Source organism: Dysidea avara, chromosome 2 (genome assembly GCF_963678975.1).
Source record: "Dysidea avara chromosome 2, odDysAvar1.4, whole genome shotgun sequence".
NCBI lineage: Eukaryota > Metazoa > Porifera > Demospongiae > Dictyoceratida > Dysideidae > Dysidea > Dysidea avara.
In genome coordinates this window covers 50,557,568-50,570,722 of record NC_089273.1, presented here as the reverse complement: position 1 = coordinate 50,570,722, position 13,155 = coordinate 50,557,568, and the positions used below count along the sequence as shown (strand labels likewise).

The following is a 13,155-nucleotide window of genomic DNA, read 5'->3' as shown; positions in this document are numbered from 1 at the left end:
ATGATAGGAACAATACGGCTGCCACATCTGGAAAAAGCATAAAAGCTGAATATATATATATAAATAATTACTGTTAATCTGTAATGTAATCATGTGTTTCTTCTTTTTATCATGTAAACAATAATTTATTCACTTGCCAGTTTCAACAAAATTAATAACGAGATCACGTGATCTGGCCTGCCTTATCAATTCCATCACACTTTCTATCTACTACGTTTTGGGTAGCACGGCTAATACGAGAGATGATAAGTACAATGCAGCACTGGGCATATACTCATTCCAACCCTATGCGTATAAAACGCATCACGTGATCTATACGTTTACACATTCCACCAGCTTGCAATTTGCCTCAGTAAGGCATCAGTAGTTTGATTGCTACTTAGTACCAAGCTTGTTTATTTATTCTTTCTTAAAAATAATAAAATAAATAAAAGTTTTTAAGCGGTAGAATCAGCTGGCTACCCTTTGTATGCCATCATACACTAACATCCCCAAACAGCTATCATTTGTTGGATTGAGCTCTCATTTTCCACACCAGAAATGTATAAAATTGCGCACGCGTCGTTATTAATGATAGTTCAGCCGGCCCACTAATGTAGTGTTCGATTGTGGTGTTCGATTAGGCATGTGTTTACATCCAAGAAGTATGCAGCTGGCCGCTACAAGAAGACTTGGAGATGTCCTGCTGTTGCTCTAAATGAGTCCACCTAAGTTAAGAAAACGCGAGGTGGATGCGGTACGTTTGTTCGTACCGTGTGACAGTATTGCAGGGCGATTTTAGTCTCGCGTAACCAGAGAAATAGAGTCTGGTTACGCGAGACTAGGGCGATTTATGTGCAACAGCCCTATCCTACATGTACTTTAGTAAGATGGTTAGTTGGCGGTAGTCTCGCGTGCCAGACGGTTTGTGTGGGGGCGGCAAATAAACCGTCTGGTCACTGTTGCACACATTCCGGGACCACTGCCGGAATGTTGGCAGAGCCAATCAGATCGCTTCGCGCACTCTGTGACGAAACAACCACTAATAATTCAAATTCTTAGTGTAATAAAGAACTGAATCTCGGCTACAGATCACTTTTTCGAAAGTTTAACAACGCCATGGGCTTAGGATGTTTGTTTCCCTAGTACAGGGCTCTTAAAAGCGTTCGTATAAGAACGATCGTAGTTCGCTACGGATTTGTGAAACCATAGATATTAGAGTACAGGGATTAGAAACCAGCGCGCGCCCTGAAACACTCCGCCGTTGGTGAATTCATGAGGCCAAAATGGTGTCTCCTGCTCTGGACTACTTTCTACGGGCGTGGAGTATTTCATGACAATCTCTTTATGTTTTACAAGTACTAGGCAAACTCCTATTGTAAGTCTTGTCGTGAGTTTTTGCCGCCATCAATCATTTTAATCTCAGTCGACACGATTTTTTTGTGTACCTGTTGTGTTCATGGTAAGTTCACTTTCGACTGGCAAACAATGCCACAGTAACCCTAAAGTAACATAGTTTTGCATGGTGTACTTCATTTTATTATTCCGCTTGATTAATGCCCTTTAGCAGTCTCATCTCTAAACTTTAAAATACTACTCCATGATTTATCAACTTCAACACAAGCGCTGTTATGCGAGAAACATCTTTCAGTGGTACTGTGCAAAACTTCAAAGTATTGCGAAGACTTCAGCACTATTTCCCCAGTGGAACTAGACTTCTGTTCTTCATAACAGGTAGACAAAAAACGGAGGTACCCATTGATGATCAAAATCGTAAATGGCGATGAAAACCACCCAAGACGATTAAACAACAGAAGCCAGAAGCATTAAAAGTCTTGTATATCAACTAAAATACCACAAGGTGATTGAAATCAACTGTAAGACGACTATACCACAAACTGCCATCCTGTCCGCATGGATTTAATCAATACCGAGGAGTGCTTCAACCACAATCAATGGTAGATATACACGGCGCGCGCTCGGTTGCCTATCCCTTCTCTCTAATATCTATGGTGAAACGACAGAATTGTCGAGGAAGACGTTCAGCAATGTTTCGAATACGTCACCAGGACATTACCAGTACAATTATTGTCTTAGTCTGCTCAAAGAGGTGATTGGAACGATTATTGCATCATCCTTGGCGCAAAACAATGCCGTGATGTAATCTAATTGCATTCCAGTGAGTTCACGGAAAGTGTGCAACAGTGACCAGACAGTTTATTTGCCGCCCCCACACAAACCATCTGGCACGCGAGACTAAGTTGGCGGTACGTGGAAGGATACAATCCTACCACCCAGGGTACCAAAACCTCACTGGTGGTGTGTATTACTCCACCAGAGATGCGCATCCGTACTAGCATGGCTGTCTTTGTGTGCTCAATTGGGCTCTGTACTTACAAATCATTATTGCTGCTTAATGCCATGTCGCTTAATAGTTGGGTATGTGTTCCTTTTTTGCTCACACTTTTGTCCGCTTCCGCCTTTTGCAATTCGTCGTCATTTTATTGGCATGACTAAATGTCAAGACGTCTCGCAGAACGCTCATCGCGGAAGAAGAAGCCACCTGACTCTAGCAGTGATAGTGGAAGGCAGGAGGAAGATCCAAATAAACTTTGGTGCTTATGTAGAATGCCAGACAGAGGCCAATTATTGCAGGGCCGGAGCCCACGGTCCGGCATTGGCTGGACCACTTTTCAGTCACTTGAATTTGCAAAAAGATCAAGATACTCTAATAGAGCAGTCAACACATTATACTCTAATAGAACAGTCATCGTGATAGTCTAATAGAGCATTCATCAATACTCTTATTACACTGGTTCAGTCTGGTTGATCTAAGCCATTATATCGATTTTAATTGTCTTCAAATTACTTTCCAGTGAACTATCTGCATAGAATTGCACAATAGGCTAATTGATAATGCATGTTATGTATTAACAATTACAATCAAAATTGCTTCAGTATCTCAAGAACTAAACTCACTTTGTATCATGAAAGTAAAATTAGCTACTAGGTATATATTAAATTGAATTAATTGGTATACAGTAGCTCAAAATTACCTGGATATATTCTTGGTGTTAAAAGCAGAAAGAGACCATGTATGTAAAATAGCTTCCAGATGCCATTCCAAAACATGTATTTTCAAAATTTTTCCCAGGGAGCATGCCCCCAGACTTCCTTAACTTAGCATGTTAATGCATGCTGTAGCTAGCACACACAACACAAAATTACAGTAGATAATCTGATTTAAATTTCAAATCAATAAAATGTAGTGTGCATGACTATGACCTCCATTGCAGTCCATGGCCTGACCACTCAGAATCTCTGGGCTCCGGCCCTGCAATTTGAGTCGGATCCCAGTTTTGGTCTTTACATCAATCTATCCAAGTGTGATCTATACTGGCCTTCTGGTGAGAGTTCTTTTCCTAACTTTCATCCTACCATCAAGCGTATCAACCCCAAGAATGATGGTTTGGATCTTCTATTTGGGGACCTCCACAGTTTTATGATGCCTTTTTGTCTGTTCAGTTTGATAAAATAGTTGCAATTCAGGATAAATTGGTTGACCTCGAGGACTCTCAAGTAGAGTTGCATCTGCTTAGGAGCTGTCTTAGTGTTTACAAGGTCACTCACCTTTTACGTTGTGTGCCATCTTCCTCTTTGGGCTCCTTCCCTCACATTTTGACCTTACTGTAGGTTACGGTAATGTCTTAGTAGAATCTTGTGTTGTGGCATTTCTGATAATAGTTGGACACAAGCCACTTTGCCATTTAGGTTAGGAGGCTTGGGCCTATGAATCTGAGTGTTCTGTTGCTCCTGCTTTCATGGGGTCCTGTAATTCTGCCCGTATTCTAGTATCACGTTTAGTGGAATCTTTTAATGTTTTTATGCCATTTCCCGGGGAGGACTGTTCCCTTGCTTTCTTTGAAGATGTGTCTGTGTTGCATAGCTCCTCTCAAACTGACCTTCAAGCCATTTTAGATGATTCACTTTTTAAACAGCTTGTAAGCAGTTCCACTATTCGTGATCAAGCACGTCTGCATGCTTTATCACATTCTTCTGGCACCAGTAGTAGTTGGGTTAAAGCACTACCACAGCCTGCTTTGGGTCTAGCTTTTCCTCCTCACGATTTTACTATAGCTTTACGTTTGTGGCTTGGCATTCCTTTGTTCCCTTCTTTACCTCTCTGTACTTGTCTATCTGTGATTGACCAGTTTGGTGATCATCTGCTGGGGTGCTCTCATGGTCCCTTGAGGATCCAGTATCATAATGTTTTAATGTCTATTGTACACCATGCCTTGCTTCAAGATCACCCTGGTGTTCTTAGGGAGTAAGGCATTTCATCTGACCAGTCTTGTCCTGGTGACATATACCATCCTGATTTTCATCTTGGTCATCCTGCCTATTTTGATCTCTCCGTCAGGAGTACCACTCAGTCTGCTGTCATATTTTCTGCTTCTCAGGCTGGGGTGGCCGCTGCTGTTGGTGAGATAGCTAAGGACACTCTCAATACCAGGACATTGTGAATGATAATGGAGGAGATTTTATCCCTCTTGTATGTGAGACCTTTGGTGTTTGGTCACCATATGCCCTATCAATTTTAGGATCCATAGCTGACAGAACAACTGTTAGAAACGGCTTACCTCGAAAGTTTGCTAGGCGCCAACTTCTCTAGCAACTGTCTGTGACTTTGTGGAGGTACAATGCAAAAATGATACTCCGCCAGTATTCGCTTACTGCTGAGGACGAATTTCCTGGCTTTGACATTGGTTAAGTTAAGTACGTAGCTAGTGGTGAGTATGTGGTTAGGCAATACGTAGTAGCATGGTGTAGTTTTCAGTAAAATGGTGATTGTTATAATCTATTTTATGTTAACGAGGCCAATTTAGGCCAATGAAACTTGATTAGCAGTTTCGCGTCATCGCCCGCATGCTTTTGATACACCCGCATGGAATTTCATTATTGGTATTTCAGATCGATATACTCTAATAGAGCAGTCACTTTTACTCTAATAGAGCAATCAGCTATACTCTAATGGAAAACCACTTGTTTATAGATTAGTAACATACTTTAGCTATTTAATGCAAGAGCAGTCAATGTAGATCTCACCGTTATTTGGCAGAAATCTTCATGTTTGGATGTGTGTTGTGCTTTTGGAAAATGATGAATAATAACTGCCTGCCTGCATCAAATTTTCAAAAATCTGAGCGAGAAACTGGTAATCAAGTTTCATTGGCCTTATGATCAAGTGTGATGAATGTGGCGAGTGGCTACATGGTGAATGTGTAGGTCTTTCAAGTTCTCAGGGACAGCAGTTTGAGGAGAATGGTGAGAGGTATTTGTGTCCACTTTGTGTTTCTGAAACCCTGCTTCATACTCCTACTACCGATCAGGACACTACTTTTATTTGGAGATCTGGCCTGTCCAGCTCTGAATTTATTTCTCAGCGAAACATCACATATTCAGAAGTTGTTCATTGGAAGCAGAACTTATTTTCAGTTCCCTCCTGTAGTGCTGGATATAGTTTTGTTAAAGAATTGTTAACTCTATTTAAAACCTATAGTCAATGTACCTCGTTAGAAACAGTGGCTCTCAAGGCCGCTATGGTACTTCCACCTTTACTACTTCAAAGACCACACCGTAGGTCTTCAAATCACAACAAACAATGTTTGGAATGTCGTTTACAACTGTGGCATGATGGTGATTTGTTACAGTTATTGCAAGAAGGGCATACCATCCAAAGGCCCTCCAAGGCTTGTTCTTCTACTGATACTGCTCACATATTTGCTAATTAATGTTTCAAGGAAAGGTTAAGGTTGCCCTTCAGTTACTTTCATCTAACTCATGGGGAAATTTCCTTCTCCTTAGTGCTAAAGTGGGAGACAGTACTGTTTTAGATGAATTGAAGAAGGAACATCCCAGTTCGTCTCCTATTAATTACAATGCCCTGATTGACCCTAAGCTTCCATCATCAGAGACCTATCATGAAGGGGTCTTGATGGAGTAGTGATTCGCAATTCCTGCCTTAAAACTGATGGGGCTGCTGGTCCCTCTTGTATTGATGCTGCTGGTTGGCGGTGTATGTGCACTTCCTTCCAGTCTGCGTCTGCTGATTTGTGTGATTCCCTTGCCTCTGTTACTAGACAGATGGCATCCACTTACGTAAATCCTCATGGCCTTTCACCTCTCTTGGCTTGCCACCTTATTTCCCTTGATAAGAATCCAGGCGTTTGTCCCATCGGTATAGGTGAGTCAAGTCGTCAAATTATATCCAAAGCTATTCTTTTTATGGTGACGACACATTTTGTAGGCCACTGGCAACCTTCAACTTTGTGCTGGTCAAGAAGCTGGCTGTGAGGCTGCACTCCATGCTATGCAAAGCCTTTTCTATTCTTCTACCACCCAGGCTGTGCTTTTGGCCGGTACCTCCAATGCTTTTAATTCCTTAAATCGGCATATTTCTTTACACAATTTACATTATATCTGCCCTCCACTTGCTGTTACTCTTACCAATGTGTATGGGGAGGCATCCTCTTTATTTATTGATGGTGAATATCTACTCTCTGAAGAGGGGACCACTCAGGGTGATCCCTTGGCTATGGCGATGTATGCGCTCTACTGTTCCTCTTATGCAAAAGTTGGATGGCTTGGCCACCCAAGTATGGTTTGCAGATGATGCTGCTGCTGCTGGGTCTCTTGCTGACCTGCTGGTCTGGTGGAAACAGTTGTCTGGCTTGGGTCCTGGTTATGGGTATTACATGAATGCTCCTAAGTCTTGGTTGGTCGTTAAAGAAGATCACTATGACACTGCTTGCACTATATTTGCTGACACTTCCCTGCAGATTACAACTGAAGGTTGTCCCTACTTGGGAGCTCCTCTTGGTTCCCCTGAATTTAAATCCATCTTTCTTCAGGAAAAGGTATGTCAATGGCAGAATTCAATGGCAGAATGATGTTATTCAGCTTTCCAATTTTGCTTCCAGTCAGCCACATGCTGCATATTCCGCTATGATTCATGGCCTGTCATCTCGTTGGACCTTTTTAACTAGGACTGTGTGTGATTTGTCCTCTCAACTTGTTCCCCTTGGGGAGGCTATTCATCTGCATTTGCTGCCGAAGTTCTGTCTCCATGCCCCTAATGACTCTGAATGGGCAATATTTGCTTTGCCAATCCATCAAAGGGGCCTTGGTATATTTGACCCTTGTAAATCTTCCCAAAACAACTATCAGTTTTCCACATCCGTTACATCCCCCCTAGCATCTGCCATCTTGAATCAGTTTTCTTATTTTGATTCCTCCATCCTACAACAACAGCGTACTCTTAAACAAAAAGCTCTATCCACCAAACATCAGAATCTCTCTCAAAGATTTTCTGAGTTTTTCTCAACTTTGTCCAACAATCTCCAGCTGTCCCTGAAACTTGCTGGTGAGAAGGGTACATCCTCTTGGCTTTCCACTTTGCCTTTGGGATGTCATGGATTTGCTCTCCACAAAGGTGACATTTGCGATGAGTTAGCTCTCCGTTACGGTTGGTCTCCTAAGACTCTTCCTGCCAGCTGTGTCTGTGGCAGATCCAACAACATTGAACATGTTCTCAGCTATCCAAATGGATCCGGAGCCTTCTCCACCATTCGCCACAACAACATCCAGGATTTGACTGCAGAGATAATGTCAGAGGTTTGTCATGATGTATCTACTGAACCCCCCCATTCAACCTTTGAGTGGTGAATCTTTCTCCCTACATACAGCTAACCAAGACGTTGGTGCTCGCTTGGACATCAAGGCTTCTGGCTTCTGGGGTTCTCAGTTTGAACCTACTTTCTTTGATGTTAGAATATTTAACCCTTATGCCCCTTCTAACTGTTGTAATCCCTATCGCCAGCATGAAACTTCGAAGCGCCATCAGTGTGAGGAGAGAGTGCAAGAGGTGGAACACAGGAATTTTAGTCCTCTTGTTTTTGCAACTTCTGGAGGCATGCTCCACCACTGTGGCTTGCAAGTGCCTGGCCTTCCTCCTATCATGTAAGTGGAAATCACCCTACTGTAGGGTGATGAGCTGGCTTGGCTTCTCCTTATTGCACTCTGCCATCATGTGCAAAAGGGATTCTTGCTCCTCCTATGGTCATCCCTTTAAGGGTCATGTTCCAGCATCAGTTGACCTGGCACTGGGGGAGGGGAGCCTTAATTGGGGCTGTTTAAGCCCCATTTCCTTTTTTCTTTTCTATTCTGTGTTCTGTAGGCTCTGTTTTAGTAGCTAGGTATAGCCGTATAGGGTAGGTTAAACTTATTTTATAGAACATCTTAGCGTAGAGTAGAGTGTGGTGGATGGGAGTGCCAACTAGGGTCAGTTCTTCTTCCTTAAAAAACATTTTTTTAAATTAAATTCCTTGTTTCCCGTCACCGCCCGCATCAATTTTTCGGTACCTGCACCAAATTTTAATTATTTGATTATAGATCACGTGGATGCACTATTAAGGAGCCACAGAGTGACCAAGTTGTAAGGTAAATACATTAGCTGTGCATATTGTAAGCATAGAAGAAGAGTGAAAGCCCGTCCATTCTTGTTCAACAGGCTGCATGGATGTACAGTCCTGGCAGTCTTCAAGATGGAGATACTCTAATAGAGCAGTCAGAGTAAGAGGTAAGTGTATAATTAATAATCAAGGTTTGCAATCTAGTGAAGCCCCTCAAGCTGCCATTCCACCAGCCCTAGTCACCACACGTTTCAGGCCAGATATTGTTGTGTATAACACTATAACTCAGCTACATGCACCCTAGGTTGCTTTCCTTGAACTAACATGCCCTTTAGATTCGAACACAACATTCAATCTGCTACATAGATCTAGGATACAAACAAGACTGAATATCTACAACAGCTTGCAGAACTTGATCAATTGCAGATATCCAGAAACAAATTAAATTAGTGTGCTGGGTGACAAGTCACTACCATCTACCCTCTATTCAGAACATCTAGTGTTTCCCTGATTTCATACAGCGTTCTGTTACCATCAAATCTACCATCAGATAGATCCTTGACAGCGTAGCTCGTACGTACAAGTATGACATGTTCTCAAAAGATTCAGTTTCATGGCCTGGAACCGCTGTGAGTGGACAACTGACAGCCTAACATAACTTTTTTCCTGGGTTTTTTCCAATGTTAGATAATATAATGCATACACTTACACTCCTTACTGTGCCCACACAGATTTTCCTTTAGTGTGATCTAACTGAGAGAACGAGGATTAATTTATTGTACTCATTTCATCAAATTTAAATGATGGTTCTCTCTCTTTCTTGGCAGCACGACAATGCATGGTAGCTATTTGTAGCGTACTGAATTTTATCCATACCATTGTTTCTTATGTTCTAGCATACAATGAACCTTACACATGATGATCAAGGTTAAGAAGGGACATACTGCAGTTATTTAAAGGGATGATTGGCTGTATTGGAAAAATCAAGCTGTAGCCACATGTCCCCTCAGAATTAAAGTTGCAGTAAAATGAGTCCAGAAGTAGTGATGTTTGATTATGTTAGTTGATAAGGGACACACGATAGTGTGTTGTGCAGCCAAGTACAGCCAGGGCAGGCGCATGACAGACAAGTGTATATCAAAATTGTGACCATATTTTGGAAAACCATCCTTTTCCTTTTCCACACATGGCAAAATTTTGTAGAAAAACTCAGTTAAAACTTTCAGCATTTTAAAAATATTATTTGTTTTTGCACATTTCGGTAAAGCAACTATTAAACTTTCTTGCTACAAAATTTCACACCCACAGCTTCTTTTAGCTAGGAGATAGAGATGATTGTAAGAAGCCATGTAGTAACTTTACATGTGTGGGACACCAATTAACTTACAAATTGGTGATTTGTTCAGGTGATAGAATGGCTAAAACTCAGTGTTAGACAATGATTATTTCATTGAAGAAAAGGACCAAGAACAGTTGATTTATCTATCAGAAACCTCTCTTTATATAAAATTTGCAGGAAAACTCAATTGAAAATTTCAGCAATTATTTTTAAGTTAATTTTTTTGCACATTTGGATAAAGCAACTATTAAGCCTTCTTGCTGTGAAGTTTCGTGCCCAAAGCTTCTTTCTGCTAGGAGATATATATGGATGATTTTATCAGACCATGTAGTGATTTTACAATGCGTGGGACAACAATTAACTTACAAATGGGGTGATTTGTTCAGGTGATAGAATGGTTAAAACTTAGTATATAGACAGTGATACATCTAGACCAGGAACACTTGATTTAAGTAACGGAAGTCTCTTTATACATATTTTATACAGTAGAAATGGAATTATTTATAAACAAAGTGATTTGTCACAATTTGTCACACTTACTCACTCACAGAATTCAATGCATTAATATGAAAAGTTACTTGGTAATGTATTAGACAGTAAATTGACCATATCTCTGGAACCCTTCAAGATATCAAACTGAAATTTTGACACAAGATAGATAAACACCCAGTGCCTCAAATTAGCTACAGAAGAGAAAATTGGCCAATGTGCCAAAAAGGATGGTTTTCCAAAATTGCATGGGTCACATATTTTAGATGGTAGGAATGAACATTATTTGTCAACAAAATGATTTGTCACACTTAATCACTCACAAAGCTCACTCTCAAAAAGTTAGTTTGTAATGTACTAGACAGTAAATTGGCCATATCTTTGGAATGCTTCAAGATATCAAGTTAAATTTTGACACAAGATACAACTTCGTAGATAAACACCCAATGCCACAGTTGAGCTATACATAAAACAGAAAATTGACCAATGTGTAGAGAAAAGGATGGTTTTCCAAAATAGGATCACAATTATGCTATGATCATACTTGAGAACTGACTGTTTTATTAGAGTATTATCAGACTTCCCTGACTGTTGTATTAGAGTATCTCAATCTTGTTTCCACAAAGTTGTTAACATCACACATTATGCGCATTTTGAAAACTTGTCCTATTCTGCTGGCATAATGCTTGATGCTTTTGCTAGCCTTATGTGCCGGAATATTTAGTACAAGCCACAGTTTTTTAAAAGTTGTACTGTGCAAAATCTCCTATGGCATGTTGTTTTGATAGTATACTACAGCAAACTAGCCAATGGAATCAGCATAATATTATGTTTTGTGGCAAACATTTGATATACACATTTGATTGGCTAAAATATTTGGAACAACTAGACATTGTGATATTAGAAATATAATACGCTGCACAAAACATTAAAATTGATGTTAATGGTAAATGTGACCAGATTTTGGAAATCATGAATGTCATGCATGAGCAATTAGAATTTAACAAAAACAAGTTACTACATTCTTCTCAAGGAAGATTTCATAGAATTTATAGTTATTCAAGGTACTGACTCAGAATTCTAAACATTGTTTGGTTAAAAAAAAGCTAGGTCATAAATACTTAACATTACAACTGGGCCTGGCATGATATTCCAAAATCTCATCACAGTATACAGACAATTGTATGTACATCAATGACATTATTCCATTTTAGATTTAGAAAATCACTTGGATTATGGTTTTGCTGGTCCTGCATTTACAACTTGGCACAGATACCTTAACTTGTGGTTTGAGAAGGAAATATAATACATGTTGAAGAGCATGGGACAAATACACTACTAAACTTTCAGGTTACCTTACTGGGACTGGCGTATTGAAATTCAGAGATCTACTGGAATACTCTCAGATGATCTCTTTACAGAAAATAGACTTGGGGCAACAAGGAATGTCAGTGGTTTTCCTCGTGTATTTGGAGATGTCATTGATGATGGATGTGACACAATATGCTGGCAAAAATTCTTTCAGATTTGTGATCCAAATGTCAACACTGGTCCCCTTCAACGTTGTCCATTCACAGGAACTAGTCCATGTAATAGCAACAATCCTGACTGGCCGACAAATCAGCATGTCAACCGTGCCTTGGAATTTAATAGATATGATGCTCTACCTTATAACATAGTATCACGAAAAAACTATCGTAGTTTTGTTGATGCCAATGTTAACTATAGAACGAAAAGGTGCAGTAAAGACAGAATGTGTATGTGTCTGCCTTCTTATGACCCTGAATGTGCCCACACACCAGACTCTAAAAGGATAGCACTTACACAACAAATGCATGGTGCGGTAAGTATGATTCTTGTCATTGTTTTTGGAAACTTTTAAGTTTTCTTATTTAGGTTCATACCATTACTGGGGCTAGTGATCTTACCGCAAATCTTCCACCTAGAAAAGAGAGGGCAAATGGATGATAATACAATCATCACCAAATGATCTTCTTTTCATTCTTCATCATGCCGTGGTAGATTGCATGTTTGATAAGTGGCTGGAGCTACACCCTGATGCAGAGTATCCTAATGATATACCAATGACAGTTACCACCACTGGACATCAGCCTGACAATTTTATGGTTCCATTTTTCCCTCTCCATACCAATGCTGACATGTTCATACGGTCTAGTAATTTTGGATACTTCTGTGACTTACCAAACATTACAAATCCACAAGCCTAATAGTGAAAGACCACTTCACAAAGCTATAAATTGTAGCTATATTTTGTATTGTAACTTACATGTACAGAGTAACATGATGTAGACTCACAAAATCATAGTTTGTATTAATATATATTATATTGATTTTAGACAATCATTATTATTTTATGTGCTATATATAATTTCATTTGACGCTATAGTTCACATTGTGGGAATAGGACTTGACAAATGTTTACTTGTAAGCCGTGATCATTCCATTATCAATCAATCATTTGCAACCATATGATTACCTTCTTGTCAGATAATAAGAATGTTTTCTCAACTCAACAACATGGCTTCACTTACCAAAAAATTTGTTTCACTAACTTGCTCAAAACATTTGAACATTGGACAACATGGGCCATAGCATTGATGTAGTACTTGTTGATTTAAATAAAAACCTTTGACAGTGTCTTTTATGAATGCTCCCCACCAAGGGTTGTTAATCAAACCAAAGGGATATGGTATAACAAATGACTGTTTATATTGAATCAGTAGCCAGAGGCGTACGCAGGAATTTTGAAAAGGGGTTTCCTCTACAGCTATAAGTGACTGTTATATTAGAGTAGTTTATGCTGCCTGGCTGCTTTATTAGCTATAGGTTATCTCGATCTTTTCACCAAAATCATAA

The 13,155-nt window shown here is 39.9% G+C and overlaps 1 long non-coding RNA gene across 1 annotated transcript; it reads left to right on the top strand.

Moving 5' to 3' along the window:
* The first annotated feature begins 613 nt into the window (after positions 1-613).
* On the top strand, positions 614-12,646 carry LOC136246252 (uncharacterized). Its single transcript, XR_010696335.1, has 3 exons — positions 614-736; positions 11,493-12,121; positions 12,175-12,646. It is a non-coding gene; the product is annotated as an uncharacterized lncRNA (long non-coding RNA).
* Positions 12,647-13,155: the final 509 nt, after the last annotated feature.